Source organism: Buceros rhinoceros, unplaced genomic scaffold (assembly GCF_000710305.1).
Source record: "Buceros rhinoceros silvestris isolate BGI_N320 unplaced genomic scaffold, ASM71030v1 scaffold30965, whole genome shotgun sequence".
Classification (NCBI taxonomy): domain Eukaryota; kingdom Metazoa; phylum Chordata; class Aves; order Bucerotiformes; family Bucerotidae; genus Buceros; species Buceros rhinoceros.
In genome coordinates, this window is record NW_010411604.1 from 1 (window position 1) to 369 (window position 369).

Consider the following 369-nt stretch of genomic DNA (forward strand, 5'->3'; position numbering starts at 1 on the left):
GAAGGGCTGTGCTCACTGATATTTTCATTTTCAAACCACATCCTGCCAGAGCAAAGGGATCCAGCGGAGCTCGGCCGACCTCAGGCAGTGGCAGTGCTGGGCAGGGAGGGGAAGGCAGTAGCAGACTCCCCAGCTGTGAATCACCCATGCAGGGGCTCAAATGGGTGAGATCCCATCAAAATCCTCCTCCAAAAGTACTGTTACTGCATGATCCAGCTGCAAGAGCATCAAGAGGCCCCACCAGAGCCAGCAGAGTGGTCAGTTCCCAGGAGGTATCAGCCAGCAAGGGGCTCGTAGCTTGCACTGGGTGGCCCAGCCAGGGCACGGCTGGGGGGATGAAACCCCGGGCTGGGCCGCAACGCCCAAGAG